Genomic DNA, 7,997 nt, shown 5'->3' on the forward strand with positions numbered 1-7,997 from the left:
CCTTGAAAGTAAACTCTGCTGAATTTGCCTGGGCTTATTCAGGAGAAAAGTGCATATAATATTGCACTCTTATGCATACTTTCTAAAAATAGTAAAGGAGGCTTTCCTCCCCCCCCCCACTTTTTGTTGTGTTCCATACTTTGGTTGTGATTCTTTTTGTCTCTTGAAATATTTATTTAATCACTACATTTCAAACAATAGCACACTTTTTCAAATAAACACATAAAAAGTACATTTTTACTGGCAAGCAGAATTGTTACCAATAACTTCTCTTTCTTTCTTTGACCACATGTTTTTGAAATTTGTTTTGTTGTTGCAGATTTGTTGTTGTTCTTAAGAATTAACAGACTTAAAATAGCAATTTAAAGATGTTTTAACATGGAACTCTCCAATTCTACAACAACAAATTATTTCCAATAGTTTAATAATCTGAATTTGGTTCCTGTGCCATTTAATTAAAAATGCTGGGGAAGAGTGTATAGGGATTTGCAGAAAGAAGGTGAGGCTTCATGGCATAAAGAGTAAGATATAAGTGTTTGTGTTTTAAATAGGTTACTTTGGATTAAATTAGCAGAATTGTATTTATGACTTTGGAATTCTAACATCTTCACTAGCTCTTCATTTTGATTGGGTGGAATTTTTATCTTTTACATTATTTTAAACCCTGATCTAGGATTTTTAAATTTTAAAAAAATAGGTAAATGATCATGCACAGTCAGATACCTCTGAGTTCTGCTACAGCAAAAAGGACAAATCAAGACTTGGTCTGCTGTTGTTTCCTATCTATATATCATGTAATTTGTTAGACAACAGCATCATGTTCTCAGCTCACACTTTGGGACATCCACATTTCCCCTTTCAGAATAGTGTGCATCTTACTAAGAGCACATTCTCAAGTGTTGATTGCATCTTTTGAAGGAATACATTCGTATCTTTTGTCAGACTAGTCTTCTCCTAACTTTTAAAGAAATTGCTGGTGTCTTTTTGTTCTTATTTATATTTGTGATCCTTCTGCTTTATAAAGTTATGTTTCCCTAGGTTTTAGAGAGAGATGCAATTCTATAGGAAAGAAAGTAAAGCTCATTGGAAACTGAATCTACAATAGTCCCTTATTTGAGGTATTTTTGATGTGCTTTACTTTATTTTTTAACTTTTCTTTTTGGAAACAATGAAGTGATTCACCAAGCCTCTCTGATTTCCTGTGTTAATCAGAAATCCAACACCACTGATTGAGGGTTGCTTCTTAGAAAGAATCTCTATGGAGTGGGAGAAATCATGTCACATTTTCTGGCTTATGGACTCCAGGCAAAGCAAATTCTTCTGTTGCATATTGCTTCCATGCAAATATCACCTACTGTATATGTCCACTTTGCTTCTGAGTGTAACTCCAAGTTCTCACCTCAATGTCATAGGATAAGGATACTTGAAAGGCAATTCTGATGGTCTGGCACAGAATATTTGAAGCACTAAAATTGTTGAGGACTTTCATGTCATCTTGTCTGTCTAAAGTGCCCATCCTTAATGGCACTGTTATTTGTCCTATTATTTTCAGAAGTACAGTTTTGATGAAGATCAAAATGGGATTTTTACTGTGGTCCTACGATTATGGAATCCCTCTCCCACTTAGTCAGCTCTTTACCATTTAATGTGAATTGCCTATATATATTATAAAAAGCCCTAAAAGTCCTGAGGATGCCAAAACATCTAATCAAGTCCCTGTATACAAATTAGGAAGCCACTATGCAGCCACCATATGGAGACACTGATTGTAGAAATAAAATTCTTGCTTATTTGAAAAGTAACTTTAACTTTCAATTAAAAAGTATTGAAAAAAACCCAGTTTTTCTCCCTATTTCAAAAGAAGTTTCCTTAGCTTTCGTAAATGGGTACTGATCCACTTATTTCCAAGTTTACAGATGCAGGCTGCATCTTTAATGAGTTCTACAATCTGTAATATATGTTTCATTTCAAATGTTGTGAGAGGTTGTAAAGCCAGCAAATGGCTATACATCCTTTCTGAACAAATATCTGCACAAACTGACTTTGCCTATTTCCCTAGAAGCTATAAGTGGATTTTTTGCTTTGAGGTTTCTCAGGGACCAGCTGAGTAGCAGATCACAAGTCACAAATTCTACTTTAAGCTGTTGAAAACTTCCATAAAGACCATCAGATGATGCAGACTTGATATCATTTTTAGCTTTAAAAAGTTAATCTTTAATATTTATTACTTTAAATTTTCTGTTTGCCCTTTACTATTTTCTTATACAGGTATGTTTTATTTCTGTTCATATTTATAGGTTGGATCCAAAGTATATTATAAGCAAAGAGCTGTTTGATGGAATTTTCCCATTCTCTTCCACACATGCTAGAAACATGTTTAGAATTTTTCTGATTAGCTTGAGCAACTGGAAGGCATAAGTAAGTAAACAGATTTGTTTATTACTTTATTGAGGGATCCCAAGTGTTACTCCGGGGTGAGGGACCTATAATGGTATATCAGGGGTGTCAAACTGCCAGCCCACAGGCCGGATGCTTCACGCCAAAACCACACCCACCCCATTGCCGGCAATGGGGGAAAAGTCACGATATGTCACAACACGTCACATGACATTGCGAGTTTGACACCCCTGATATATAGGAATGACTTTGGGAGAGAGGAGACAGAGCCACAGAGTAGACAATGGACAGACAATGAATTTCCTGTGATCAGAGACTACTGCAGCTTGGATGGTCCACCATTGGATATGAACATTATCCTTAAATATTTAAATGTCCCCTAAATATTATAAATTATTGACCTTTGCAGCCAGAGGCAAAAAGGGATAACAAATTTGAGTCATTTGAAGAGGACAATTCATTTTATTCTTGATGGGTTTGCATAGCTGGTGCAACAGTTAGGCTGTATGGGATTATTGATTACTAGTTCACTCAAGAGCAGCTGCTATATGATAAAACTGACTGCACAACATGGAATCACAGAAACAGCTCTCAGATGGGTAAGTGAGCTTGATAGCAATAATTAAACCAAAGCAGTTTGATTAATGCAGATGCCAAAAGGTGCAGAATGTCACCAAGAAGTATTAAAACAAATCAAAACAAGCAATTGGAAAAAGAGCTCAAAATATGAACACATGCCAATGTCTTGAAAAGATTAGCAGCAGCAAGAAAACTAGACAATGACAATTGCACACTTTTTTATTAGTAGCATTGTCAGCTTCTCAGATCTTGTCAGTGCTCATATTTTAATATTTAGTTGCATGCCTAAGTACAGATGTCTAGGTGCAAAGACACTAGCTTTCTCCTCCTCCTTCTCCTCCTCCTCCTCCTCCTCCTCCTCCCACTATCTCTCTTTCTGTAGTACAAATTATGGGTGGAATCATTGTAAATTCACTTCAGCTAACAACTGAGATTCACATCCATTTGTCACTGCAGTTAAAGCAGAAAAGGAAGTGCTGAACTACTAGGCAAAAACAGAGCTGTATGATCTAATGAAGGCCAGGCACACTTAATGATAATATATAGAAAACCCCAAACATTTCAGAGTGATAATTTCACAGTCCATGAAATAAATCTGAGAAGACAAGCTGCTGAGAGTAATTACACCAGACAAGCAGGAGAAAAGAAGGGAGGAGATAACATATGGTGATGGGCTCATTTAACTGGCACGGTTAACATTACACATTTTCTTGTTATCCTATTTTTTTTTCCTGTCATCCATCAGAGGAGAGATTTATACCTTGCATGCTGAAATCAGTCTGAGATAGCAAGCTCAGGATACTGTCTGATTATAATAGAACATAAAACAAAAGAATCCAAGCATAAAATTCATGCATAGCTTTGGGTTAGAGCTTTGTTAGGTCTAAAGAAAGGTTTTATCTAATCAAGCACAGTTTCCAACTATGATCAGCCAATTGCATTAAGGACCCTTACAAGCGAAACATGAAAAACATGTTTTTCTTTTTAAAAGCATATCCTCCAATGCCATTTTGCAGAATATTTGAAAATATCCCTCAGGTTTGAAACAGAAGAAGAAAAAGTGAGCAGCTCTATTACTCAAGTAATACCCAAATGTTGGTGTTTTATAGCTGGATGCTTATTATCAACATTGGTACCATTAAGTATTGTTTAATTAATTAAATTTTATTAATTAAACTATTTCATTAAGCCTCTAAGCTATTTTCAAGGCAGACTAAAATGTAAGTCTACTTCTGATACTTCTGGTGAGGACATGGTGAACTATAACCAGTGGTGGGATTCAAATATGCGAATAACTGGTTTGTCAAGCCCCTGGGCTTGCCATGAGCCGGGTGACGGGGAGAACGCAGCCAGCAGCCATCCGAAGTCCGCACGGGGCCGTGAGCACCACCCAGCTCCCAACAGTCAGCTGGGAGTCGGGTCGACGTCCGGAGGTCAGCAGGGAACTGGCGGAGCCGCTACGCACCGCCTGGCTCCCGACAGCCAGTTGAGAGTCGGGCCGGCCTGCGTGCATCAGCCGGGAGTTGGGGGAAACGCCATGCACCGCCCGACTCCCGAAGAACGGCAGGGAGCCGGGTCGGTCTCCGCATGTTGGCCCAGCTCCTGGGAGGCAGCTGGGAGTCGGCCCAGCTCCCTGCCAGCAGCTGGGAGTCAGCATGGCCGCCAGACATGGCAGGTGCCTCTCTCCGAGAAACCAGATTTATTTTTATTTATTTATTTTTAAAATTTATAAGCCGCCCCCACTCCCGAAGGACTCTGGGCGGCTAACAATAAAAAACACATAAAACATAACAAAACAACAATATAAAAACAATCATCCAGGGGTAAGGTTTTATAAACCCCAGGCCTGCCGGAAAAGCCAGGTCTTAAGTAGCTTATGGAAGACCAACAGGGTGGGAGTGGTCCTAATCTCCGGGGGGAGCTGATTCCAAAGCGTGGGCGCCATCACAGAGAAGGCCCTACTCCGCGGCCCCGCCAAATGGCACTGCTTGGCCGACGGGGCCTGAAGGAGGCCCAGCCTGTGGGATCTAACTGGACGTAGGGAACTATGAGATGCCGGAAGCATTCCCACTGCTGGCTGGACAAGCAAGTCAGATGAGGGGGGGATTATTCCTCACCTTGAATTCCTCTCCCTCCTGCCAGGTGCAGGGGGAAGGAGGCAGAGTGCTGCCTGGTTGCCTGAGAGAACAGCTGGAACAGCAGAGGCTATGTGGGTGCATCTGGAGGGGGGAATGCAGACATTGAATTGCGCCTTTTATCCATACGGACCGGATGCTGGCTTGCTGATTAGGGTGGGGTTGATGGGTGGGGCACGTCTATGTAAGGCACTGGGAGTAGTCCACTCCCAGTGCTGACTTTTTCTTTGCATTAAAGTTTGCTGGTCACCTGTTCCTTCTGTGTTTGAAGTTTGTCGGCAGCTAGCAGAGAACAACTGACACAGTTCTCTGTGTGGATGCTGCTTTCGGAAGTCCATTCTGGTCCTGGGCAACAAAAAATTAGCTACCGGTTCTGCCGAAGTGGTGCTAATTGGCTGAATCCCACCACTGGCAATATCTCTCCAAAGGAATGGAGATGGCATTGCGGTGATTAGTGAATTCCGGTCAGCAAAATATTTCCAGAAATATGGGGGAAATTGTCAGATCACCACCTGTATTTCTAACAGCTGCTTCTAATGATTCAACTATAGGAACTGAAATTTCTGTAGTTGGCTTCGGAGTTGAGTAACTGGAAGTCAAGGGATTTCCATCAAATGCAGGACTGCAATGTAGCCTATAGCATAGGCATAAAGTTCTGCAAACTCTAATTTCTTAATCGCTTTTGGAGGTGGTTTCTTAACTGCATTTTTGACTATGAAAAAGCTTCTGATCAACAAGTTTAATAATATGCATGGGATGAGTTCAGTTTAAACCTAAGCAAAAGAAATTTTAAATATAAGTCTTAGGACTTAAAAAAAAATATTTTACTTGACTAAACTTCCAAAGGGGTGATTAGAATGTTGATTTTGGAAAGTTATAAATAGGCTAAGGGTCCAGATGAATTAAAAAAAGATTTTAAAATTAACTATAAGAATCCTTCTCAGGGGAAAATGCTGTTGTTTTGAATTCTTAGAAGAAACCATGATAAGAAGGGAAAATAAATGCTGGATGCTAGAGAAAACCAGAAGCAACTAAAAAAATACAATTAAAGGAGAAAAATTTGACTTACTATTACAACTGGAGCAAAATATCTTATCATTAGATATACTGAAGGATATTTTCGAACAATCAACATAGAAGTTAATCTTAGAAGAGTCAAGAATTTATAGATAAATTTCATCATTAAAGAAGACAAATAGGTTTCACTGAAAAAAACTGAGATCTATTTGAAAATAGATTTTAAAATGTCAGCTTTCAAAAAGGATTCAAAAAAAGATGTACTGGATATGCAAATGAAACCAGCTGATGTTTGGGATATACAAATGGCAAACCAAAAGAAGAACTTGGATAAAACTTACAGAAGTATCTAGATACAGTATCTCAGTGGATCAAAAGTTAAAGAGGAACCAACAGTGTGATGTTAAGTGCAAAAAAAAAAAAAAGGAAATATATTCCTAGACTGCATCTTTAACAGTATGGTGTGATGATTAAGACAAATCATTATTTTGTTGTATTCCTCATTGGTCAGATTACACACCTAGAATATTGTAGCTAGTTCCAGGCATTGCATTTCATCAAACTGGACTGTATTCCATGGACTTAGAGAGAGACATAATAGCTATTTTCAGGTATCTGATGAGATGTCATGTAGGAGAAATGGTACAATTGTTCAGTTCTGTGAATTGATGTTGCAGAAGACAAAACAAGAAACTGGAAGGAAACAGAGAATTGTTGGGCTAAGATTTACCATTGCTCCACACTGTAACTTTGTGATTATCTTGGTGATGTAAATACACAATTATAAAATATATAAAATACATTCTGGGTTATAACCCATGTTCCTAGAAAAGAAATATTATTGATTAGAAAGGAAGAAGAACAAGAAAATTCCTGACCTATTTTTTATAGCCTACTTATGGATTTTTGTTTTTCATTGTAGATACACGCTCAGCTGAGAATAGCATGGTAGCATGGTTTACTGTGGACTGTGGACTGACTTGAATGATCTTCTCTAACTTTGTGTCTTTCAAGTGATATTACTACAGTAGGCAAACATAGCCAGCAGAGGAGAGATAATTGTAGCTTGCTGACTAATACTGTAGATCTAAAATCTGCACTGCTACTTTTGTAATGATGAATATGTAAATTATTGGTTTGTGAAATCATCTTCTCAACTTTACTGCAGTCTTTTTGTTGTTAGTGGGAATAACAAAATTGTAGCACTAAACAGAAGAAAGTTTTGCTAGTACCATGATCTTCATAATGGAGAAAGAAAAGAGAGCATCAATTTTTTTAAACAAATAATATTCTTGGATCTTTCTTTTTTAATGATAAAAATGTGTCCACCAGGCTCACACATGGTTTATTCTAGCATCCCTCTGTCTCCCCCAGCTCTTGTGACACTTCCACACCCCTTACTTGGAACTCTTGTGTCTGCTTTCTGCTTAGTGTCTTGGAGTTATGATGACAACTGGGACTACCATTATTGGCATCGCTAATTGATGCCATCAGGTGATATCACAGTTTATCACAGCATCAATTGGTGACAATAATCTGGATCTCAATTGCTGACATAACTTGAATACCTGTAAATGTTACTTGTAATTGGAGTGAGCTTCATATTCTTTCCATGAACTCTAAAATATTCATAAAAATCTAGAATTCTCCCAATGTTTGAATTATTATAAATACTGTGGGAAGAATCCAAAGAAATATTTTGGGAAATATTAAAAAGGCAGAATATATTTCCCCAAAGCATTTTAAAGGCAGAAACCAACCCCCCACCCCACCCCCAAGTCTCTCTGCCCCAGACCGAAGCCAGGTCTGCAGAAATGCAGATGAGATAATCTTGTCAGAAAGATTGGAGTCAGGAAGCTGGGATTACAA

Source organism: Crotalus tigris, unplaced genomic scaffold (assembly GCF_016545835.1).
Source record: "Crotalus tigris isolate CLP2741 ecotype Arizona unplaced genomic scaffold, ASM1654583v1 scf7180000020579.960993, whole genome shotgun sequence".
Classification (NCBI taxonomy): Eukaryota; Metazoa; Chordata; class Lepidosauria; order Squamata; family Viperidae; genus Crotalus; species Crotalus tigris.